This window comes from Monodelphis domestica, chromosome 4, assembly GCF_027887165.1.
Source record: "Monodelphis domestica isolate mMonDom1 chromosome 4, mMonDom1.pri, whole genome shotgun sequence".
Classification (NCBI taxonomy): Eukaryota; Metazoa; Chordata; class Mammalia; order Didelphimorphia; family Didelphidae; genus Monodelphis; species Monodelphis domestica.
The window spans coordinates 191,036,629-191,063,161 of NC_077230.1; the positions used below are offsets into that span (position 1 = coordinate 191,036,629).

At 35.2% G+C, this 26,533-nt stretch overlaps 1 protein-coding gene across 25 annotated transcripts in view; it reads left to right on the forward strand.

Moving 5' to 3' along the window:
- The window catches only part of OSBPL6 (oxysterol binding protein like 6), a 280,006-nt gene that overhangs the window by 122,954 nt on the left and 130,519 nt on the right, over positions 1-26,533 (forward strand). The gene's annotated exons all lie outside the window — the stretch shown is intronic.

Genomic DNA, 26,533 nt, shown 5'->3' on the forward strand with positions numbered 1-26,533 from the left:
CTGATTCTAGACATGCCTGAAATGACCAAAAAAATAAAATAAGTAATACAAGAGTTCTCTGCAAGTGCTTTGTGTTTGTCACAAAAGGTACTTAGACTGTATTACACAGCATAGCTGATTATGGACAACTAGAAGTAGCAACTTTAGGTGATTTTCTTCTGTACACAAGATAAGGATTCAGGACAGGATTGTACTGGTAAATGGTTAACAACCAATTCTTTTTAAAAAATGTACACAGGACACACTTTTAAATTTAATCTTCCTTATTAACATTTATTCCCCTAATATTTCAGGCTATTCACTCAACAAAACAATCTCTGATTCGTAGGGTCTGTTGTTTTTTGAGATGTAAATGCTTGTACTCATAATATGAGTTGGCATTTTTGAACTGGTACAAGTTTGAACTGTCCCCAGCACATGGCACTCCATCCACTAAGCCGGCAAGGTTACTTTTATGAAGCTGCTCACCACTCCCAGTCATTGTATTGTGTGTCTAGGGTTCTGTCACCTCCACAACAGAGCACCCATGTACGACACCAAAGAGCATGGATTTTATGGGGAGAGAATATGTTATCAATCAGGAGCGTCAGGTTAGTTTCCCATCACAGTGTGGGTTTTTGACTAGGGAAGAAGAGAAACCTGGAAGTAAATGAAGAATGAAAGCGTTGGTGGGATGAAGGCAGGACATTTTCCAGAAAATGATATAGTAGGAATGTAAAATATGGGGCTGGTCTAGAACCTGGGCATCCTGCATTAGCATCAAAGAAAACAGAAAGGATTTTTCAGCTATCATGAATATTTAGATAATATTCACCAAGAAAAACTTCCTTTCCTGCTCATTCTATATGTGACTGAACAATAATCTCTTTCCCTACTCACAAGTAGAAAGATTCAAGGCAGCCTCTCTGAGTTTTTAAGATCTTTCTTTTTTTCAGAATAATTTGGTTAGAGATTCATTAGCCTAATTTCATCTGACAAATTCATGAGGCTACTTTACCATTTACTTCATTGACTTTGATATCTAAATAAAAATAACAAGCAGTGCTGCCAGCAGTGATCTTCTTACTCAACACAGTTTACTTTTTTGGAAGGACTAACCTGTTTATATGCCAAGGAGATGTGTGGACAAATAATTCTCTCATGTATCAAACTTAGAAATTATGCAAAGACCAATGCCCAACCCTCTTGTGATTAAATTCTTTTTAAAAATGTTTGTTTTTCTGTTTTTTTTATACCTGAGGACTTCTTGCTAAGCCTGCCAATATCTAAATTTCTTTTGTATTTTTTTTAAATCTTCTTCACAATTAGCACTCTCTTCCCCCTGGGATACTCTCCCAATCTGTCTTTTTACAGAATTGGGTCCCCAGAGAATAACTATTATATCACAAGTTCTAGGAGTATCATGTGATACTATATTCAGAACATTATTGTTCATGAGGGCCCTAATGTGCCTACATTTAATAAGCAGTCAATCTACACAATTGACTCTTAGGGAAAGCATTTACTAGGGTATCATAATAAATTATTATTTTTATAAAAGAGTAACTATAGGCAGCAGTTAGGAGACTCAGTAGATTGAGAACCAATTGAGATAGGAGGTCCTGGCCTTAGATACTTCCTAACTGTGGGACCCTGGGCAAGTCACCTATCCCCTATTGCATAGCCCTTACTACTTTTCTGCTTTTTAGTCAAAACAGTATTGATTTTATAACAGAAGGTAGGAGTTAAAAAAAAATTTTTTTGAGAGTAGCTATAAACTTTCTTTCCACAAAAACCTGGGGCATACTCTCACAAATACACATAGCATCTGTGGCCCGTGTAGTACAACATAGGAAATATGTTTTCTAGATCTAAAATATTTTATTAGTCTGGGAGATAAAAATATGTATATTCTAGTTCATATCAATATGTTTTGTTTATACAATTATACATTTGCTATATTTAATTTAAATGTATTTCATTTTTGTCACAAAATGGGGTTTTTTGCTAAAGTTTTTTTGGCCATTCCACAACTGATGAACACTTACTTCATATCCAATTCTTTACCCCTTCTGAAATGTTGTTATGAATATTTTGATGCACAGTGGTCCTTTTTGTCTTTAATCTTCCTAGAGTTATGTGGCTGCTAGTGGAATCACTGGGTCAAAGTATCCGAAACTATTTTGTCACTTTTCTTGCTTAATATCGAGGGATATCTAGAATGGGTAGACAAATTTACAGCTCTTCCAACAGTGTGCTTTTATTCCAGTCTGCAAATATATGTTTCTTAATAAAGCCTTCCACTTTGCTTTCTTCTGTACTTATAAACAGAGATCACTTCCTCTAAAGAGTTTCTGGTTGGCTATAAAGGAATGGCTGACAAATGCCTCATTTAGAAGCAATGATTACCAAAGAAGTTATCATTTGAAATTTCAGAGAATTCTCATGTTAAATCCAAAGAAATCTTGTTATGATACTATATTTCATTTTCAAGAGTTTGCCAGCAATGTATAGTTTTTAAAAATCACTTTGATGGGGAAATTGGTGAATAGCAATATAGAAACATCATGTCTTCAACATTTTACTAATTATAAAATAAGAAGTATTATTCAAAAACTTTTCCTTTTTGGTGGTGGTGATTGGTGATCACAGGGCAAAGATATAGCTCCTCTTCCTCCTTCCATTTCCTTTTCTCTTTCCCTCTCTAAGTAGACATGACCTTGCATCAAATACTATATCTTTGGATACCTTATTTAGTGGGAGCTTGTAGTTGGCAAAATGAAGGAGGTAATTCTTGTTCTAAAGAAACTTAGCATAATAATAATAATATCTAATACTTATAAAGTATTTTATGGTTCACAAAGCAGTTTGAATATTATTTTATTTACTCTTGATAGCAAACCCAGAGAGGTAGTAACTAGTTTCATCCTCATTTCATTGACCAGGGACCTCAATCTAAGAGAGGTGAAAATGATATTTTGGTTCCCACAGCTAGTTCAGTGTCTAAGCAAAATCGGAATTTAGGTTTTCCTGATTCCAATTTCAGAGTGCTATTCACTATGCCTCCTACCTGCATTAGAATTGGGTTTTTTAATGTTAATTTTCATATGTAGTTATAATTGCATTTCCCCCCACTATACATGGAGCAAAGAAGGAAAAGAAACCCTCCTTGTAAGTATGTGTAGTCCTGCAAGACAAACTCCCACATTGCATATGCTTGAAAATGTATCTCTTTCTGCATTTTAAATTTATCGCCTTTCTAGCAGATGAGTGACATATTTCACCTTTAGTCCTCTGAACTCAGAGTTTAATCATTGTATTGACCACAACTCTAAAATCTTTCACAGCTGATTGTCTTTACAGTGTTATGATCATTATATATTGTTCCCCTAGTTCAGCTCAGTTCATCTGTCATAAGTTTATAAAGAACTTCCCAGTTTCTACTGAAACTTTTCATTTCATCATTCTTATAGTACAATAATATTTGACTACAGTAACATAAGCAATTTGGTTAGCCATTCTCCATTAATGTTTATATGTCCAAAATTATATTAAAATGTTATATTTCTATTTGTGTACATATGGTCCTTTTGCTTTTATCGTCTTGCAGTATACCACTTTAGAGCTTGAAGGGAACTTAGCAGTATATAGTCCAAATACCTTTATTTTGCAAATAAGAGAGAGGAGGCCCAGAAAGGTTAAACAAGTTACCAAGGTCAAACAGGCACTGAGGAGCATAGTCAAGATCTGAAAAGAGATTTATTTTATTATTTTATTTCATAAACATAAATAAATAAAATTCTTTTTATTTTATTATACTCTTCTTTCAAATAAAACATCTCCACTGATTGTGTTGGCTCAAGTATTATTGTAAGCTTGCTTATGTAGATGTAGCTCTTAAACTTCCCAAACCTGGGACAGTTTAGAGAAGAAGGGGGGAAAAAACAACTTTAACAGGAAACTAAACTCAAGTTTGCATTTCATATTCTTATTTTAAGGGAAGCAAATGGGTTAAGGAGGATAAAATTAAGATGGTTTGAGCAGCTAATGCTATAGTCATTGGTTCCCTGTTAACAGGGGAGCAAGTTTTAATTTTGTGAGAGAAGAGCCTAATGTTCTCAGCTATGCTTCGCTAGTTTGTTCCTAAGCACCATTCTTAGGAACAGAACTGGCCACATGAAGAGAATAATGTTGGGCTGGCAGGTGATGGTGATCAGCTGATCACAGGCACCCAAAGAAAAGTAGGAAGAAGAGGAGTACACCAATGGTCTGTATTGCGTGTACCAGGCTCCCCCCAGTACCATGAGGACACTCTGCCATATGACTAGTGAGGCTCATGCCAGATATGCAAATGTGCCAAGTCTATTCTGTGAGCCTAAAAGTGATGTCAAGTTTGGAAAAGGAAAAGAAGGAAGCTGAGCAAGATTGAGGCAGGCTATTAATGATGGAAGATGGCAAAGGAAATTTTGTCATCATAACCAAAACCGTAAATCAATTCCTAAATTCCCTTGTAACATTTTCAGTGCTAACTTCACTTACTATTGCACTTTTCTTGCCTTAAAGCACCAATCTCCTTAGAACCACTCTTTTTAAGTGGTCTTATTCCAAATGGGGGAAAAAAAATCACTGTGCTGGTTGTGGCATATCCTATTCAGATATTCATGAAAGAAAAAGGACTTGGCTATTTTTCTTCCATTTTTACCCCATTTTCTTTCTTTATGGTAATTCTCAAGAAAGTCAAAATATATCACTGCAATACTTTTTATGTTATGTGAAACTTGAATAAAGAAAAATACAGGGTACTTTGATGTTAGGGAAAAGTACATATATTTTTCTTAACTTATTTTTATTCCTTTTGTTTCCTACTTCCCACCATTAAACCGTAGCTCACTACCTACAATTGCTTTTGCCTTCTGCATCTACTAAAGCTAGCTTCCATCTACTCTGAATTTATCTTGTATGTGCTGTTTCCCCCACCAGAAGATAAGCTCCTTGAGAACAGGGATTGTTTCTGCCTTTTCTTTGTCTCCAGTACCTAGCTCAGTGGCTGGAAACATTTTAATAAATATTTTTAATTGATTGACTTTTACAGGAATCTTTGGTTTTTTGGTTATTAGTCATAGTATCTTTAGTAATGCAGTGGTCTGCAAATAGATTTAATTTTGTCTGTGTCACTTCCTTCTCTCAAGCATTACTCTCCTGTCTCTTGAGGGGGAAGGGATAATGGGCGAGGGTGACCCTGAGTTCTCCAAGGGGAAGGCAGCACAGTACAATTTCTGGCAGGTATTTATACTCATCTGGAAAGGTTGGATCTGCAGGCCCAGTAATAAACTCTATAGTCTGCCTTCTGAGGACAATCCTCACTGAGTTCAGAAAAAGGAATCATTGGAAGGATGGCCAAAGTGAAGGACTCATGATGTAACTGGAGAAAAGACAAGAGATCTTTCAGAGTACCTGAAGAAGAATTTCTGCCTCACTAACAATGTTTTGTTTGTGTAGTGCTAAATACTTTTCAGATTACTTTGTACCCCATTATCTTAGTTGAAAAAATAATTCAGGAAAGGGGGGAAGCAAGGTGAGAACTAAAATGGCTTAAAAAAAACTTATCTTCTGTCTTAGAATTGATACAAGTACTGATTGCAAGGCAGAAGAGTGATAAACTAGGCAACTGGGGTTAAGGGACTTGTCCAGGGGTCACACAGCCAGGAAGTGCCTGGGTCAGATTTGAAACCAGGACCTCCCATCTCCTGGACCATCTTTCTAACTATTGAGCTACTTGGCTGTCCCTAAAGTGACTTTTCCAGAGTCATAAAATACAAGAATCATTACTGGAACCCTAATTCTTTTGATTCTCAACTTTCTATTAGTCTATTCATCCATGTTACTTAACTTGTTAATATCTAGCTACACAAGATTGATATTCCCTCTTTTTCTTTGCAAATTTACTCTCTGGTTTTGTTACTATAACCTCATCAAGTCACCTAAAGCATTATAGTCAGGGATAGTTGTTTTGTTTTGTATTTATATACCTTGTATGTTCCAAACAGGAAATATGCTAAAGAATTAATCTCTGGGAAGATACTCATAACTAATCAGTTATGTTCGTTCCTTTTTTCTTTTTTCTTTTTGTTATTTTATTCTTGGAAAATAAACCTTTCATTTCTCCAAGGCATTTTACCAAATGTTTTACAGTTTTGAAATTTGGGAGGGCGTTCCAGCAAAATGTCAGGAAACTCCTCACCTTTTCAGCTGGGACTCTTAATGAACCCAAAGCTAGTCACCTGGGGAGATACATGACTCTTTTGGGACAAGTAGACTGCAGTACCATATATTACCTTTATGAATATACTAGTTAATACCCAAGACGTAATACCATTCTAAGGGCATCAATACTTGGATGCCAAGGGAAAATAGAGCCTAAGAATTCTCTTAGTCCCTGGTTAATGCTCTTGTGTGTTCTCTTGGGGAAGCTGAACTTTGTACGCTCTTCCTCCCTGGCTTGATGTTCAACAAATAGGAAACTCAAGATAAGCAAAATCTTTCAAACTATTTTTTGTTATCTTCACACCAAGAAAACTAATATTAAAGTAGTTGTTCCCTGGAAGTTGGTTAGTGTAATAAATTGTATTCTTAACTGATGTAGAGGCATCATGTTTGCCCTTTTGGTCAAAACACCAGCAATAAATATTAGATAATAAAAGTCTGTACATAATTAACAAGTTCATGATCCCACTAAATTATGTCATCCACTTTGCCTTTGCCATTTCAAGTATATGTGTGTGCACACACATGTGGATTGTGTTTGGTTCTCTCCTTTTTCTGCCTTGTGTTTTTTATAGTTTGTTTTGAAGCATAGTCCATTAAAAAAAAAAACACTGTCTTATATTTGATACTATCTTGATTCCAGGGCAGAAGAGCAGTAAGGACTAGCCAATGGGGTTAAGTGACTTTTCCAGGGTCACACAGTTTGAAAGTATCTGAAGCCAGATTTGATCCCAGAATCTCCCATCTCCAGACCTGACTCTCCATGAACTAAGCCACCAAGCTGTCCTCTTAGTATCAATGCCACTAAGAGGGTCAAGAACTGGGCAAAGTTAATGACTTGCCCATAGCTAGGATGTGTCTGAGGCCAGTATTGAATGCAAGTCCTCTTAACGCCAAACCTGGTCCTCTATCCATTGTGTTGCCTCACTTCCCCAAAGCAGAGACCATTTAACCTTGGGTTTTCTGCCTGTAAATTCAGTTTATCTGGCATTGGCACCATGTTGAATATTTGTGGATCTCATACAAATCTATGGATTCTTACCTGGTCTAAAAGTAGAAGTGACTATATGGGCCAGTCATGATTATTGTTCCATTTGAAGTTTATTACAAGGTTATATAATATCTGAGGAAATCCACATTAGCCATGCAATGAATTGTTTTGGGTCCTGATTCTTGGCTATATAGTTGGCCAGGCAGCTGGTTATTCTGTAACATTTGAAGCCCATGACCCATAACTGAATGACTCATTGGACCCATCTGTAACTGAGGCTTTTATTTTCAGGAGGGCATTAATTAAAAAACATATGATACTGTAGAATACTTTTATTTATTCATTCATTCTTTCAGCTATCCATCTATCCATCCATACATATATCTATTTATTTAGGACACTGTTGTGTCTGGAGTCAGGAAGGCCTGAGATCATATATATACTCAGATACTTACAAGCTATATGACCTTGCAAAGTCACTTAACCTCTGCTTTTCTCAGTTTCCTCTGGTGTAAAATGGGGGTGATAATAATAGCACCTACCTCAGAGGGTTGTTGGAAGAATCTTAATTATTCTCTTTCCTCCTTCCCTCCCCTTCTACTCATCCATTTCTTTATTTCTTTATTTTATTATTTTACTTTTGACTTGGATCTGTATTTTTAATGAACTAGGGGACTCTGGGTAAAGAAATACCTTCCATCAATTTCGAAGGGAAGGAGGTAGGGAGGGAGAAAAGAAGCAAACCTTTATTAAGCAACTACTATGTGTTGGGGACCATGCTAAGTACTTTAAAAATAATATTTTGTTTGATCTTCACAATATACCAGGAAGTTGAGTGCATTTTCCTCATTTTACACATGAGGCAACTGAAACAGACAGAAATTAAAAACCTTACCCGGGTTCATACAATACCTGTCTAATTTCTGTTTTGAACTCAAATCTTTTTATATGGCACGATTTTAAATTCTTTCACCATTCTATTCACATTTCTCTGGACTTTAACTTTTTTAAGAAATTAAAACCTTCTGTCTTAAAATTGATTCTCAACATTAGTTCCAAGGCAGAAGAAGAGTATAGGTTAAGGTACCTACCAGAGTCACACAACTCTAACTGTTAAATATGCCTTCTAAAATGTGATGCCCCCAAATCAGTATAACACTCCAGATGTGGTCTGATTAGGGCAAAGTATAGCAGGATTATCATGTTCCATAATCTGCAAAATAATGCAGTTTAATTTCATTTGCTTTTTAGTCTATCATATTACATTATTGACTTGTGTGGGGTCTATAGACCCTGATCTTATTTTATGAATTTAATTTTTTAATTTTTTTTAAGCCCAAGTGTCAGAATCTACATTTGTCCCAATTAAATTTCTTATTAGATTCAGATTAAGATTCTAAACTGTTGAGATTTCTGGTTCCTATGGCTCCCATTCCGCATGTCAGCTATCCCTCCTAGTTTTGCATAATATATAAATATGATAATCATGCTATCTATTCTTTTATCAAAGTCATTGATAAAAATGTAAAAAAGCAGGGAGCCAACCACAGATCTTTGGGTCACTCTGCCTAGAAATTCCTTCCCATTTGACATCCAACCATTAATGACTGTACTTTGAGTTCTGCTAGTTAGAAAACCATCTAATTATACTGTTTTCAGCTCACATTTCTCCACCTTTTCCATGTATGTACAGCACAAATGCCCTTGTAAATCTATGGCATTTCTTTAATCTATCAGTCTAATGCCCTGATAGAAAGGGAAATGAGATTAGTTTAACATAGTCTGTTCTTGATGAAGCTATACTATTTATAATACCTCCTTCCTTTTCCAGATATTCATTAACTATTCCTAGTATAATATGTTCTACAACTTTGCCAAGAAATGAAGTCAGATGTATTAATCTGCAGTTTGCATACTTTATTCCCTAATAGTTTTTGAAAATCAGGGCATTTGTCCTTCTCCATTCATGTAGTGCCTCTCCTGTTCTCCACTGTCTTTAAAAGACTGCAATCACATCTGCTAGTTAATTTAGTGTGCCATGGCATAGTACATAAGAGCTTGGTGATTTAAACTCTACTATTAAAGGCAGCTAGCTGGGTGCTCTCTAAATATCGCCCTACATATCTTGGATATCAACTCCCTGTTAACCATTTTGGTTCTAACTTTTCAGAAGATAATTTCTTGGGTGAATAAAAAAAGAGAAGCAAAATATAAGTTAAACTATCCTTTTTCTAATTGCTATTGTCATCCCTTCTACCCCAAGCTATGGTTCTATTCTTTGATCTTCCTCCTCTCCCCAATCTAGGTTAAAAAGCTATTTTTATTTTCCTTTTTTGTGTAAAAAAATTTGTTTTTCAACTCAATTAGCCTTTGTACTCGTAACTATTCCTATAATGCAGAAATAATGCTTTCATATTCATCATGTTACCTGGCTCTCTTTTGTATAGATCTTTTTCAAATCCAAATTGGCTAATACATTTAATATCAGTATGTTTAGATTAACTCCCTCTTTTTCTCCCTATAAGAATTTTCTCTTATGAGAACTTTTTATATTTGTTGGGCTGACTTCTATAGCAATGTACGTCTTCCTTTTCTCAACACTCTAAATCTTTTCTCCCAAAACCTAGTCTGTAGAATAGATAGGCTAGATCTGGATCACCTCTACTTCTTCATCACAAATTCTAAGATGGCATGCTTACTTCTTACCATAGCAGGTTGCCATTATTTACACCTCAGCCATCTGTTCCTTCTTTTTTGTAAGAATCAGATCAAGGATACTTCCTTTAATTCATTCTCTCATATTTTTAGAATGAAAGTTTTATTAAGGCAAATAAGCAAATTAATGACTCTGCTTTGAGCAAAGAGATAGCTGCTTTATGCCCAGATCTTTGCAATCCACTGTCACTATCATAACATATTTCTATGACACTCTTATAGTCAATCCTCTAAATTCTTCATCTATTTCTTTCTGTCTAGACTTTCTATGGTTTAATGGGGTGACAGTCATCCATGGTTATTCCTCCACTGGTCTTGACTCAACTCTGCTTTTCCTCTATTTTCTATTTGCTTACATGAGTATATATTTCACCACAGAATTATATTTGCTTTTTTCCCTTTTATCTTTCTTGTATTTTGATTGTTATATATATTTTCCTCTACCTAATAAAGGTGGAACAGCATTTAAGTTGATTTTTATATTTGTGAGCTTTTCTTGCTTTTCTTGATAGTCTGGGCTCCTTGATAAATGTATAGTTTACCATCCTTTCTTTAAGAAAAGGAAAGTCTTTGATAAATTGGTAGAGTAGCCATTCATTGCTCTGGAGATATCCCAAAGAAAACTAGTTTGTTTTCTCCCTTTTTTAAAGAATCTTATATTACAGTTTTGTATGTTATATTAGCATTGGCCCAAATTAGTGAATAACATGAAACAGCAGATTAACTTTGTTTCTAAAAAACTGCAGATTCCCTCAAACTCTAGATCCAAATCTATCCTTTACATGTGAGAGTACATGGAACCCTTGTGTGGTGATGTGTGGAGAGAATGTTTTCCTTTAAACATTCACAATATGGTCAGCTCCAGGATGGGGTAAACGAAGAGGGGGAAGAAAAATCATGAATCATTTAACCATGGAAAAATATTTTAAATACATTTTTAAAAAGTAAACATTCACAGTATGGAAGAGATCTGAATTTTAGGATTATAAGAATTGGATTTGAGTCTTAGTTCTTTTTTTCTAGCCATCAGCCTCTATCTCCCTAACGACCAATTTTATTACATGTAAAATAAGGAAAAGGATACTCTCCCTTACCTACTTCAAAGGATTCTTGTCAGAAGAGTGATTTGTGAACCTTAAAGTGTTATATAATTTGAGTTGCTGTTAATATTTGTTATTATTATCAGAGCAAATCTAGGAGTATTAGTATATAGCATTTGTCATACTTACCTTGAAAGTATGGAATGTGGAACTTCTGTTCTACCTAAATCATGGCAGAAGGGCAATTTCATGACTATGTTAACAGTTTCACAAAAGTTTCTTCCTGGGGAATTTATTTTTTGCTAGAATAGTCTCAAGATCCCAACTTGCATGGAGATATGATTGGGGATATTGACTTTAAATGATGACTTTAAATGATGACTCTATTGCAAATATTAACAATATGGAAATAGGTTTTGAGCCACGATACATGTAAAACCCAATGGAATTGCTCATCAGCTCCAGGAGGAGGGAGTGGGGGGGGGGGGGAAGGAAAGAACATAAATCATGTAACCATGGAAAAATATTCTAAATTGATTAATTAAATAAATAAAAATTTTAAACATCCTATCTTGTGTTTTCCTACCCAATCCTATCTTGTGTTTTCTTATTTTATATTTCTTTATCCTTGATTTATAATAATCTTTAATAAACCTCATAAAATTATAATACTTTTATTACAAGAGAGTAAATTAACTGTTACAGTTTGCAGGAAATTGTATTGTCTCTGTTCTTTGTTAAATGGAAAACCTTTTTGGATTCCGTAGTTAGTACTAGTGAGTAATGGGAAGGAAATGGAAATCCAGGCTTTTCTGGTATACACTATGACCTTAGGTTAGAGGCATTTAAAGTGTACCTTAGTTTCTGGTTGTACCCTTAAGTGCTAGGTCTTTGCTTCCAAGAAGCCCAGAAAGAGGTGTCCTTATACTTTAACTAAAGAAAATGAAAAAAAGAAATTAAATGACCCTATAAACATGTGTATGGAATATATATATATATATATATATATATATATATATATATATATGAAACCTTAGTTGCAAAGTTTTCAAGATTCTTCTTGCCCTGCTGTTTTCTTAGTCCAGCCTCCGTCACCTACAAATTTAGGCAGATCTAAAAATAGCTAAGATATCATGAACTCTCCCACAGTTGTGCCTTATAAGGAATGACTTGAAAGGAAGAAGAGGTTCAAGACAACAGCAAGGTTTGGAAAAGATATTGGGCTTGACCATTTAGCAAAAACCACGAGTAAAGCTGGACAGTTTGGTCGTGGTTCTTTTAAACAGAAAATATCAATAGACCTAGACAAAGGCCCCTCAGTACATCGAGTAGACCATGTTGGGAGGATTTCAGGGAGACATGCACTCCACAGGGTATAAAGTTGTGAAAGGAGTGCCCACACTGATGAAATCACAGATATGTTAACATGAGTAAAGATTAAGTCCTATCTTCTTACTACTTTGGTACAATATAACTTCTAACACAGTGCTAGGTAAATAGTAGGCAATCCCTAAGTTCTAATTAGCTTTACTAGTGATGATCATAACTCACATTCCCATAATACTTTATGATTTATAATGTTTCCTCAGTACAACTTCTTGAGAAATGTAGTACATTATTATCTCCATTTTGCAAAGAAGGAAACTAAGTCCCTGTGGCATTATGTACCTTGCTCATTATTACACAACTAATTAGTGTATTAAGATAGAATTCTAACCTAACTCTTGACTCAATTCATTCTTCTTTATGTATTCTCTAAAAGTTCACTATAATCTTCATCCTAATGCTATATAATAACTATTATAAATTGTGATTTGCAACTATGTGTAAATTATGTTTCATTGACTCAAAGCAGGGTTTAGTAGTCTTTGAAAATCAAGTTCTAAGGTTCAAATCCTAGTCCTTCTACCGTGCTATGGGAAAGGGAAGGGTAACAGTTAACCATTCTGACTTACCTGCTGAGATGTGTCACCTCAGAATGACCTGAAAAAAGCCTTGATGACTAGAATATAAAAGGAAGAGGAGGATATTAGTGGAATTCTCTTTTTAAGTCAGTCAGCAAGCATGTATTATTAGCATGTGCTAGGTGCCAGTCTCTTTGCTAAGTACTGGAGATAGAAACACAGGCAAAAGACAGTCTGAGATCTGGAGGACCTCACAGTCTGATGGAGGAGACACCTTCTTCATGCCAACAACTATGTACATATAAGAAATCTATGGGATTAAATTAGAAATAAAGACAGTAGCACTTTTGATGAAATCCTTGGTGTTTTTCAAAGCTCAGTTCCAAATTACCTTACCTGGACTTCTCTGAATCCCCTAGCTCTTGGTGACCATTTACCATTACAACTCCATTATTTTGTATTTATTTGGTTTGTATTTTATATGACTTTGTGTTTACATGTTGTCTCCACAGTTATAATATTAGCTTCTTGATGGCAATAACTGTCAGCCCTTCTTGAAGGCTAAGAACACAATCTTGACACTCAACACAGTGCCTTGAATGTAGAAGGCTCTTAATTGAATGGCTGCTGATTGATTATTGAGAATGTTCCTGAAAACAGATCCTTGTGCCATCCTTGTGGTGTATAAGATGGATTACTAAGCCCAAGCTTGAAACTATGCCATTGTCCTTTAAAAAGTGTCACTACCTTCTCATAGATGACCTTTTCCAATATTATTGGTCAAGATACTGTAATGCTTATTATACTCCTTTGTAGATATGTAGAATTCTCTAGTTTAAATGATATGGTGAGTAGAGTGTTGGAACTGAACTGGAGCTGAAGTCAGAAAAATTGAAGGTTAAGCCCTTCTGATGATACTTACTACCATGGGACCCTGGGAAAACCATAAAAGCTATGATCTTACTTGTAAGGTTGTGAGGAGCAAATAAAATTTTGCATAGATAATATTTCTATTTCACTTTGCAAATTCTAAACATTATGAATTCTAGGTTTTTCATGTTTAACCTTCTTATTATGGAAGATTCATGGAGCCTACATACTGAAGAGTATATCTGAATACTCTTCCCTGTGGAATTTCATGTTGATTATATCTCTGAATCATAAATATTAATTTCATGCTACTTAGCAGTAATGCAGGATGTGTTAGAACCTAGCAACAGGAGTGGTGAGCCCATTCCTATGAGGGAAAAAGGAGACAGAACAATTAGATGTTCATGGCTAGCAGTGATTCTGTTTTCAGTCACAAAGCACCTCTTGTCAAGTAGAGTAATTACCGTAGAGTTAGATTTGTAAAAATCTATATTCTTTCTTTGGTTTAGAATAGTGCTTAGATAATCTCTGAAAATATGGTCTTAGAAAGGAGTGACTGATCTGTGTGTATCCTTTATAGCCCAGCAATTCTTGAACAATGCGTTGCCACCAGTCCCTCAGTAATAAAGAATAATTGAATTCAACCTTACTGCAATGAAAGCAGAATGCCAATTTCAGATACTCTTAGCTTTGCATTGTGTTCAGAAATAAAACCATTGGACAAAATGTGTTTTACTTTCTTAAATTCTCTAACCACCCAATTTGTACTGTGTGTAACTGCTAAAATGCTTTTCCTAAAGGGTGTACATATACATAACCCCCTCCCTCCACTCAGGAAACCCAAGTGACTCAAATATAACTTGTTTTGCATATAAAGCTCATCACAGCCTGACACCTTCCTACCTTTCCAAGAGTTCTTACATATTACTTCTCTCCAAATACTCTTACTATCCAACTTTACTGACCTCTTTGTTATTTCTCACACATGACCCATCATGCTCCATTTCCATACCCTTGCAGTGACTATCCCTTATGCCTATAATGTCTCCCTACCCACCTCTACCTCTTAGAATTCCTGATCTCTTTCCCTTAAAATTCAGTTCAATGCCACCTTCTACAGTTTGCATTTCCTCATCTCTAGCAGTTACTAGTATCTTCTCTAAGATTACCCTCGATCTTGTTTGTACCCCTTTATACCTCTATATCACTTCTCTGGGTGCAATTCTAAATTATTAATGGGCTGCAGCCTACTCAGGTAGTGACAATGCAGCTCTCTGCTGCCCTTTGGGTGATCTTAGCCATAATTCTTGTGGATGATGGCAAATCCATTATTGGCAAATATACCACATCACCAAAAGAATATTATTGTTAGAAATTTGTCCAAGACATAACATTGTAATTCCTGGTGTGTTGAGCCTTTTGGGGAATAAACATGTCCAAGCCAATGAATTATTATTTTTAACAAATTGCCAGTATTTAAAGTACATTTAAAATACCTGGCATAAAATACCTCTGGGCATAGTTCATTTTTGTCCACATATGTAGATTTCAATCGGCAAACATTTTACCAAGAACTTAGTTGCTAAGGGGAGATGTTGTCACTGTTATTAGAATGTCAGGTTCTTGAGGGAAGGGATTATTTTGCCTTTTTTATGCCCTCATTGCTTAGCAATAACTATACCTGGCATTTTGTAAGGGTTTAATAAATACTTGTAGATAGATTGATTGATGTCCTGGATCACACTTTTAAGCTTCTAAAATGAAAGAATTTTTTGTGTTGTCATGGCTCTGCAAGAGCAAAACAGGTGCCTTCATTTTGCGAATGCTCTCCTCATCTCACTGATATGGTTAACATTTTCCCACATTTTGCTGCAAGAAATGTTGCCCTTGCAAGGTGTGTTGGCCTGCAAATGCTATTAAGTAGATTCAATTCCAAGGTGTTGGCACTTTTCTGTGAATTGGGCTCGTTCATTTGTTATACACTTCAGAAAAAAAAAAAGAAAGTGTTGGCTGAGGGTGCAACCTGGATAGAATTTGCTTCCAAATCGAGAACAATTTAATGAGTTTGGTTGTTTCAACCTGATCCCTTGGGGGCATTTGAGCACATCACAAAACCACCACACTGTTGGCTCAAGTGGCAGCATCCCAGTGAAAAACATTTTGGACTAGAATATAAAGTACCTCATATTTGGATCTGAGGCACTTCTTACATTCCACTTTGTTGGCACCATGCTTGGCTTCTAAAACAGTACTTACACTTATTAGACTATCTTGACTTAACAAAAGGATTAGACAGTAGACTATCCAGTGTCAGATTGTTATTCCCCTTTGCCTAGACTAAATATAGCTCAATCTCAGCTCCAACCAAAGAGCTTTAAATTGCATTTTCATTTGCCAAAGGATAATTTTGTTTACATTGACCTGTGATTCAGCATGTTTTTTTCCTTTGTATTCCAAGCACCTAGCACAGTGTAAAATAAATGCCTTGTGAAAGAATGGATAAATGAGATCTTCCGAGTAGTGGAAGATGCAATCTAAAAAGCAATACAGAATCTGTTTCAAGGATCAGATAGTCTAGGTCAGACGAGTCAGCAACCAATAATAGAACACCTAGTATATAGTAGGCACTTAATCAATTATTATGGAAGATTGATTTATTAACTCTCAGTTTTCTAAACTGATAGTACCTCTAAAAGAAATCTCAAAAAAAAATTTAAACAACTTAATTCCCTGGCGTTGTGAACCTACATGGATGACACATAGTTTGCTTCTGCCAGGCGTATTAGCATATTCAACCTTCTGTTGGTGCTGAGTCAAGGATGGCCTCCCACCAGGCTAACACTGGGAATTGGGCCAAAGATAAATGGTTAACAGTGCTCTGAAGGTGAATCGGAGGTTAGAGTCCAGTGAGTGAAACGTGAACTCCAGGATATGAACAAAGTTCTGAGCCCAACACTGGGTTCAAGTCAGGTAGATAATGGTCATAGGCAAAGTTAAGGCAACAGAGTATAGAGCCTGAGACAGCTCAGAGTTCTTAATAGTCAAGAAGGCAAAGGTTTAAAAAAAGGTGGGCAAAGGCTCTGAAATACAATTATAGATCAAAATTCAAGGTTTAAGTCAAGTCTGAAAAAAACTGGAAATAGAGGTTAGGTGGGGAATAGTATCTTCTGAACTAGAATAGACCTATTCATACCCATAGCAACACAATCTGGGATCTATTCTCCTTGGATCTATCTGCCCTAGTTTAGTTCCCAATACACAGCTAGAAGTTTGGCTAGTAGTCCAGCTAAATGGGCCTTGCTGTTGCTTCACACATGATTCCCTCTCCCATTCTGTGCCTTTTCATAGGTTAATCTCCATACCAGGGACCTGGAACTCACTCTCCTTTTGACTTTGCCTCTTAGAATTCCTAGTTTCCTTCAAGGCTTAAGTTTGAGACCTTTCATGAACCACCTCCTCAATCTACTCCTACCACTTCGTCCTCAATTATTTCTTATTTTTGCATTTATATATATATATGTATATATATATATATATATATATATATATATGCTTTGTAAATAGATGTGTTCATGTTGTCTCCCCTAGGACTCCCTTTTACATTTTAGTCTATTTCCCCTGCCTTTCTGCCTTCCCTCTCTTTTTCACTTTCAGTCCACTGTCATTATTTAAGACTTTCTCTGCATATCAACTCATTTCACCATCTCATCATCAACCATCACTTGCCCTGGTAACATTTAAGCTTCGACCCCATTTTCTATCCCTTAACTACAAATGGCTGACACTAGCTATCTGAACCCACTGAAGCTGCCCTTAGGTGAATTCATTCCCTCAAGGTTTTTCTTCTTGCCCTCTGCTCTAGCCCTATTATCATGTGTTTCTCAGAAAGCTTCTGATGGCATTTATTACCTCTCTATCAAGACTAGATGCTCAGTGAAATAGAAAAAGGAGAGAATCTCTGAGTTAACTTCAGCATCTATTGCCTCCAGTGAACATACTGGAGGGAACACACTTTCTCCTGAACAATGCATTCCACTTTCAAGCAAATCTATCTGTAACTTCCAACCACTACTCCTTTTTACCTTCTTCTGGGATATCAAAATTTAGTTCCTTGTTCAACTATTTTTTTTGTCCAAATGGAAAAAAAGAGTAATAAAATTTCTATCCAAACTGGGCATTTTTTTGATTGTTGCTGTGAAACCCTTATGAAAGTTAGAATTGATATCAACTATCTGTTCCAAGACAGAATACTAAGGGTTAGGCAATTGGGTGTTATGTGATTTGCCCAGGGTCACACAGCTAGGAAGAGCCTGAAGTTAAACTTTGACAAGTTTGATGCTGTATCCACTGAGCCACCAATTGCCTCCATTCTTTTTTTTTTTTAAATCAATACCATGGTCTAAGGTTCCAGAATCTTGGCTTGATACAGATGGTGATTCAGGGTCTTGGCCCCTGATATTACTTCTAAAGCTGTTCTGGATGTGGTACTTTTTCAGAGGACAAACCTTTAACTTTTACATTAATTTGCTATATTATAGTACAGGTAGAAATTGTCTCTCATAATTGCTTTATCTGATGGCACATTTGGATGGGCAGGCAAGGACTTAGGTAAGGGATGATCTAGATGGTCCTGATGCTATTGCTTCCATGGAACTTGAGGTACAGTTTCCATTACTTCTCCCCTAGTCTTTTGATGTCATTCTTTCTGAAGTGATTCAAAGATTTAGGGTAATTCCAGATGGGAGTAACAACCTAGGAAGTGAAGAAAAGTTAACAAGCATTTATAAAGTAGCCCTGTGTACAAATTACTATGCAAATCACTTTATAAATATTACCTCATTTTATCCTCACAACAATCTGGCTAGCATTACATTTATATAGTGTCTACTATGTGCCAGGCAATGTATTAGAGCCTTTGAAAATATTAGTTCTTTTAATCCTTTCAACATCCCTTTGAGGTAGGTCCTGTTTTTATTCCCATTTTACAGTTGAGGAAACTGAGGCAAACAGAAGTCAAATGACTTCTAGTGTCAAACAACTAGTAAGTGTCTATATTTAGATTTGTGCTCAGGTCTTTTTTTACTCCAAAACTAGTGTTTTTTCTCTCTTGAGACCTACTTTTGTTGTATATGTGTGTGTGTTTAAGATCTAAGAATGGATTTACATTCATCCCTACCAATTTTCTTTTCTTCCTAGCATCTCTTAATGTAAGTGATAATCAAAAACTGTTTTTTAAAAGTATAGCAACTTAAATGAGATTGAGAAGTTTGTCTTGGCATTTTATTACAAAAGAATGAAGTTATTTCAAAATTACTTAATTTTTCACTCTTTGGGGGCCAATGGTTTTTGCAGATGACTACCTTAACACCTTTGATTGTAAATAAGCCTTTCTCACACTTTCTCACATAAAGACACTCATGACACTGTTGCGACAGCTTACTTTCTTGTCATCAATGTATTCCATGTACACAGACTTTTAATCTTAGCACTTATACTGAAAATGTTCCTTGCAGTGTAACCAAATAAAAAATGAAGTAGCTATTGACCATACTTGAGTGAGTCACCGATGGTCACCAAAGATTCCAGAGCATATCTGTCAAAGTGGAGGTATATACACAACCATGTCAGTATTTAGGGGGAGTTTATGGACAGTTTGTACCAGGTTTGGTATAAAAATCATTCTCAATATACATGTTCTATAGTACTCTTTCTCTTAGGAAAACAGACACCCTGTCCTTTGCATTCAATCCTCTGTGAATATTGCTAATTTCTATTGTCTGACCAGGTGGTTTGGCAAAATTGACCAGTTGGGGACATGAATTCATCCAGATGACATGACTTAAGTGCAGCCCAAAACTTAGTGACTTAGAGAATGATTGATTGGAAACATGAAACAAAATTGTCAGAAGAAGAATCTGGAGACCAACCTTTTTAGTAGTAGAAATTAAAATGTAGTGACACAGCTTGCTAATAGGCAAGGTCTTTTCATGCTGTGATAAAAAAGACAACTATAGTATCCTGTGTCTAAATTTTTTCAAATCTGACTTAAAAATTAGAAAAGTCATCTTGTCTCTGATTATATCCTCAGTCATCCTGACTCTTTCTAGAATCTTTAACCCCTGCTAGTTCCTTTGCCTTTAGAAACCTTCCTTACTCTCCTTTGCTGGTTCATCATCTACATCCCACACCCTAGCTGTGGGTGTTCCCTACTATTCAGTCCTAAAATCTCTTCTCTTCTCCCTCTATATTCTCTCTCTTGGTAACTTCATCCAATTCTTTAGGTTTAACTTTCTCTTTAAATATTTCTATGTAGATGCCTCCCATATTTACCTATCCAGTCCTGGTTTCTCCTTTGAGCTTTCATTCCATTGCCTGTTAGGGACTTCAAACTACACGTCCCTAAGTAATCTTAAACTCACATTCAGATCTAACTGGTCTCCATTTTTCATCTCTCATCATTTTGATCTGTTCTATACATTGCTTCCATGGTAATTTTCCTTAAGCCAGGGCAGTTAGGTAGCACAGTAGATAGAATAAGGAAGACCTAAGTTTAAATTTAATATCAGACACTTATTATGTGTGACCCTGGGAAATTCACTTTACTAATGCTAATCCCAGTTTTTTCAGTTGTAAATTTAGAATAGCCTTTATCTCCCCAAGTCTTTAAAACAATCAAATGAAAGAAAAATTGTAAAGGGCCCAGCACAGTGCCTAGTTAAGTAGATGCTACTGTCATTATGAAGTACAGATCAAGCCCTGTGACTCTTCCTCAGGCAACTCTATTGCCTTCTATTGCTTCTAATAAAATATAAAATCTCTTCTCTTTTTTAAAATGCAGTATAATCTGAGCCTAACCTTACTTCCTAGCTTTATTGGACATTACTCTTTCTTTCATACTCTGTAATCAAGCTACACTGGCCATCTTCTTTGTTCCTTACATATGATATTTTTATCTTCCTTCTCTTTACCTTGGCATTAAATCTTTCTGCCTGGGATGGACTCCTTCCTGACTTTTAATTCATAAAATTCTGCTCTTTTTTTAAAAGATGCACCATTTTTGCATGAAAACTTTACTGTTTGCCCCAACTACGAGTACTCTCTTTTCCAGATTACCTAATATTTAATTACTTTGTGTATATTTGTAATTATTAACTGTATATTTATGCTATAAATACTTTTTATATGTACTCATTTTCTTCCCTGTTAGAATACAAACTGCTTCTTTTTAAAAAAATGTATATTTTTTTAATTTTATAGTATTTTATTTGATCATTTCCATGCATTATTCATTAAAGACAAAGATCATTTTCTTTTCCTCCCTCCCACCCCCCGTAGCCGACACGTGATTCCACTGGGTATCACATGTGTTCTTGATTCGAACCCATTGCCATATTGTTAATATTTGCATTAGAGTGTTCGTTTAGAGTCTCTCCTCTGTCATGTCCCCTCAGCCACTGTAGTCAGGCAGTTGCTTTTCCTCGGTGTTTCTACTCCCTCAGTTTGTCCTCTGCTTATGGATAGTGTTTTTTCTCCTAGATCCCTGCAGATTGTTCAGGGACATTACACCGCCACTAATGGAGAAGTCCATTACGTTCGATTATACCACAGTGTGTTTGTCTCTGTGTACAATGTTCTCCTGGTTCTGTTCCTCTCGCTCTGTAGCACTTCCTGGAGGTCGTTCCAGTCTCCATGGAATTCCTCCACTTTATTATTCCTTTTTGCACAATAGTATTCCATCACCAACATATACCACAATTTGCTCAGCCATTCCCCAATTGATGGGCCTCCCCTCGTTTTCCAATTTTTGGCCACCACAAAGAGCGCAGCTATGAATATTTTTGTACAAGTCTTTAAAAAAATATTTTATTATCATGCAAACACTTCTATATTGGTCATTGTTGTAAGAGCACACACATACAAAACCAAAACCCCAAAATAAAATTATAAGTACACTGATGTGATACTATGTCTAACTTACATCTATCAAATTCCAACAGTTTTCTCTGGAGTTGGATAGCATTTCCCCTAAGTGTTTCAGGATTGTTCCAGATCATTGTATTACTAAGAATTTTCAAAGTTGATCATCATATAATGTTGCTATTATTATATACAATGTTCTCCCAGTTCTGCTTATTTGACTCTGCATCAGTTCATGCAGTTCTTACCAGCTTTTTCTGAAATCATCTTGTTTATCATATCTTATAGCAAAGTAGTATTCTATCACCATCATATAGCACAATTTGTTCAGCCATTCCCCAGTTGAGGGACACTCCCTTTAGTTTTCAATAATTTACCATCACAAAAGAGCAGCTATAAATATTGTTGTATAAGTAGACCCTTTCCCCTTTTGGGGGAAATAAAAGATTTTGGGATACGAACCCAGTTTTTGTATTACTAGATCAAAAATTATGCACAGTTTTACAGCCCTTTTGGCATGGTTCCAAATTACCTTCCAGACTTGTTGGATCAATTCACAACTCCACCATTAGTATCCTGATTTTATCACATCCCCTCCAAAATTTCTTGTTTCCCTTTACCATTTTGGGAATCTGATAGATGTGAGGTAGCACCTCAGAGTTGCTTTAACTTGTAATTGCTCTAATCAAGAGTAATTTAGAACATTTTTATATGATTCTTTATGGCTTTGATTTCTTCATGTAAAAATTGCTTGGTACTATGAGGCTACCTTACTTCATATTTTTTTCCCTTAGTCTCCTTGATATTCTTGACCTTTGGTTCTTGCAAATGAATTTTTTTATTATTCTTTCTAGTTCTATAAAATAATTATTTGGTAGTTTGGTTGGTATAGCAGTGAATAAATGAATTAATTTAGGTAGGATTTTCATCTTTATTATATTAACTCTGCCTACCCATGAGCAATTAATATTTTTCCAGTTATTTAACTCTGACTTTATTTGTGTGAAAAATGTTTTGTAATTATGTTCATATAATTATTGGGTTTGTCTTGGCAGGTAGATTCCCAAGAATTTCACATTTTTTAGAGTTATTTTAAATGGAATGTCTCTTTCCTTCTCTTGCTACTCAGCTTTGTTGATAATATATAGAAATGCTGATGATTTGTGTGGATTTATTTTTTTATCCTGCAACTTTACTGAAATTACTAATTATTTAACTAGTTTTTTAGTTGATTCTCTAGGATTATCTAAGCATACCATCATATCTCTGCAAAAGATTGATAGTCTAGTTTCCTCATTGATTACTTTAGTTCCTTCAGTTTCTTCTTTTCATAATGGTAAAGCTAGCAATTCTAATGCAATATTAAATAAAAGTGTTGATAATGGGTATCTTTTTTCCTGATCTTATTGGGAAGGCTTCTCATTTTTCCCCATTGCAAATAATACTTGCTGATGGTTTTAGGTAGATACTACTTGTCATTTTATGGAATGACTCATTTATTTCTATTCTTTTTAGTATTTTTAATGGGAATGGGTGTTTTATTTTACTGAAAGCTTTTTTTTTGCATCTGTTGAGATAATCATGTGATTTCTACTAGTTTGATTATTGATATGGTCAATTATGCTGTTAGTTTTCCTAATATTGAACCAGCCCTGCATTGTTGGTATAATCCCACTTGATCTTAGTGAATAATCCTTGTGATATATTATTGTAGTTTCCTTGCTAGTTTAGTATTTTTTTCATCTATATTCATTAATGAAATTAACCTATCATTTTTTTCCTGTTTTTGCTCTTCATTGCTCAAGTAACAGTACCACATTTGTGTCATAAAAAGAATCTGGTAGAATTCCTTCTCTATTTTCCCAAATACTTTACATAATATTGGAATTAATTATTTTTTTAAATGTTTGATAGAATTCACTTGTGAATCCATCTGGCCCTAGGAATTTTTTCTTAGACAGTTCACTGATGGTTTGTTCAATTTCTTTTTCTAAAATGGGATTATTTAAATAGTCTATTTCTTCTTTTGCTAATTTGGGCAACTTGTATTTTTGTAAATATTTATCCATTTTACTTAGATTTGCAGATTTATTGGCAGATAATTGTGCAAAATATCTCCTAATGATTGTTTTAATTTCCTTTTCACTGGTGGAGAGTTTACCCTTTTCATTTTTGATACAGATTATTTGATTTTCTTCTTTTTTAAATCAAATTAACCAATGCTCTATTTTACTTCCCCCCCCCCCCATAAAGCCAGCTCCTAGTCTTACTTATTGGTTCAATGGTTCTCTAACTTTCAATTGTATTAATTTCTCCTTTAATTTTTAGGATTTCTAATTTAGTCTTTAATTGAGGATTTTTATTTGTTCTTTTGCTAGTTTTTGTTGTTGTTGTTGTTGTTGTTTTAATTTCATGCCCAATTCATTGATGTGCATTTTCTCTTTTTTGTTGATGTAAACATTTAGAGATATAAATTTTCTCCTATGTACTCCTTTGGCTGTATCCCATAAATTTTGATAGTTGTCATTCTCATTAATGAAATTGTTGATTATTTCTATATTTTTTCTTTGAGCTACCTCTTTTTTAGCATTAGATTATTTAGTTTCCAATTAATTTTTTATTTGTCTTTCCATGGAGCCTTATTGATTATAATTTTTATTGCATAATGATATGAAAAGGATACATTTATTATTTCTGCTTTTCTGAATTTGCTTGAGAACTTTTTATGCCCTAATATATGAGAAGTTTTTGTGTAGGGGCCATGTACTACTGAAATAAAGGTAATTCCTCTATATTGCCATTCAGTTCTCTCCAGAGGTTTATTAGGTTCCAGCTTTTCTAAAAATTCATTCACTTCCTTTACTTCCTTATTGTTTTTTGACTTGATTTGTCAAGATCTGAAAGGGGGAAGTTGAGGTTCCCCACTAGTATAGTTTTACTGTCTATTTCCTCCTGAAGCTCATTTAATTTCTCCTTTGACAATTTAGAGGTGATATAATTTGGTGCTTATATGTTTAGTATCAATATTACTTCATTATCAATAGTACTTTTTAGCAAGAGGTAATTTCCTTCCTTATTTCTTTTAATCAGATTTTTTTTTAGCTTTAACTTCATCTGAGATCATGATCACTACTCCTCCTTTTTTTAAAACTTTAGATAATAGACAATAATTTTGCTCCATCCCCTTACTTTTACATTGTGAACCTTAAAAATTCTCAGACCCTACTTCATAAGGTTGGGTTAAGACCATTCCCCATTTAAAACAATAAAGGAACTTAGATCAGGAATGTGAGACCTCTTCTTAGATCAGGAATGTGAAGACCTCTACTCCACCCCTACTTAAGCCTGCTTTAGGGGAAGAAACTCCTTGCTGAACAATGAAAGATACTTAAACCCATAGGTAAAGTAAGACAAAAGTTCTTATGCTGTGCCTATTTTTAGATATAATACAAAAAGGTTCTAAGTACCTATAAAGGTCAGGCAACTTGTAAACTTACAAGGAGCAAAGAGGTGAGAACTTACTCAGAGATTCTAGTCTCCTCAGGTGTGAATTATTCAAAAGATTAGTCTACTCAGGTGTGAACTAAGAATGGTCTGTCCTTTGGAAAACGGCTACTGTGATTGGTAGATGGGAGAACTTAGGGGAGGTGACATAGGAGAAAATTCCCTTGATAAGGAGAGGAAAAACTGAGTCTCTTGAGACAGTCAGATCTGGAGATGGATGGATGGCTGGCCTGGTGTCTCTGAACACTAGAATCCTTGCTTGGACAAATCTTGTGGTGAGTGAATAAAGGACTGACTGATCTTTCTCTTAGGGCTTTGGCCTGAATTGGCCAGGGCTGGCCTGGGCTGGCCTATCCGTTTCTCATTATTTCCTTTTTTCTCTCTCTCTCTCCCTTTCTTTAATTCCTCATTTGTATGAATTAAAATCTCTATAAAACCCAGCTGACTTGGGTTTATTGAATAATTGGGAATATTTCCCTGGTGACCATGTTATATATTGATTTAAAAACAAGACACTGTAGTGAAAACCTATTTTCTGCGGTCACAATTTACTCTTCCAGTATTTTAATCATTACAACTCTCTGTGTATCTCCCTGCCTTAAATATATTTCTTGTAAACAACATATTGGATTCTGGTTTTTAATCCTCTCTACTACTCAATTTGGTTTTATGGGTCCGTTTATTCTATTCATATTCACAGTTATGATTACCAACTATGTATTCTACTCCCTCTTATTTTCTCCTCTAGATCCTGGTCTTTCTCATTTCACTCTCCTCAAAAGTGTTTTGATTTTTAATCAACAACCCCACTTCCTTCTCCCTTCTATTATGCCCTACCTCCATTGTCTTATTTCCCTCCTACTTCTCTATTGGATGAGATCAAATTTTATGCCCAAATGATTATGGTTATTATTCCCTCTCTGAGCTAGTTATTATGAGAGTAAGGTTTAAAGCATTGCCTGTCAGCATTCTCATCCTCCCCTCCACTATAATAGTTTTTCATACCTTTTTAGGTAAGATAATTTATCCCATTCCACCTCTCACTTCCCTTTTCTCTCAGGGCAATCCTCTTTTTTCACCTCTTGATTTTTATTTTTATTTTTTTTGCATATCATATCATCCTAATAAACTTGTTCCCATACCCTCTGTCTGTGTATACTCCTATCTGCTCTGATGCTGATAAAAAAAATATCTTCCTTCCATGGAGGAATACATACAGTTTGACCTTACTGAGTCTCTTAAATTTTCTCTTTCTTATTTACCTTTATAGTCTTCTCTTGGGTCTTGTGTTTGTATATCAAGTTTTCTGTTTAGGTCTTTTCTTTTCATCAGGAATGCTTAGAAGTCTT